Raw genomic sequence first — 762 nt, forward strand, 5'->3', positions numbered from 1 at the left:
GGCAGCGCTGCCGAGCCGGCCCTGAAACCGAAGTACGGCGTTTCTCTGCAGGCTCTGCCCCAGCCCTATCCGCCTCAGCAACAGCCCCGGGCTCCTGCAAAAGCCCCACTTGTGTCTCCAAAGCCACCTCACACTTCCCGGGGCCGTGCGTGAACCCCTGCCAGAGACCGCGGTTTCTTCTTAATTTTCACAGCAGTTCTGCAGGCTCGGGGCAGAAGAAAATATTTTTTCTTCCTACAGAAACAAGATACTGAATCCACTTGTTTTGTTCAATTTCTTTTCCCTAGATCTACCACCTGGATGCATTTGGTGTTGCTGTCTCTCTGCTGGGTGGTGTTTGCCAGCCCTGCTCTTTATATTCACTTCCTTGCTTCCCAGTGCATCAGGGCTCCCTTCGGGGCAGCTCAAGCAGGAGTTGCTGATAAGGGCAGTACTAAATGGTCACACCACTGCCCCACTTAACAGGGGGGGGGGGGGGGAGGAGAGGAAGGTATAGAATAGATCCTTCCTCAGGGAACATCAATGAGATGAAGCGAGCCGTGTGGAGCCAGGCCGCCTCTCTGGCAACGCAAGGAACACGTGTTTGCCTGGCCTCCTTGTCCAGCCTACTCCGTATGTTTGGCATTAGGACAAAAAAGTGTGTCATGATAAAATGGCTCAGCCAAAAATTACACACACAAGAGAAATATAACGATTTAGTTAATTAGTAACATTCTCCATCTGTAGGTATAATGCCCCACATCTTTTCTCTTGGAAGCCTTC

This window comes from Alligator sinensis, unplaced genomic scaffold, assembly GCF_000455745.1.
Source record: "Alligator sinensis unplaced genomic scaffold, ASM45574v1 scaffold1211_1, whole genome shotgun sequence".
In the NCBI taxonomy this organism is placed as follows: Eukaryota; Metazoa; Chordata; order Crocodylia; family Alligatoridae; genus Alligator; species Alligator sinensis.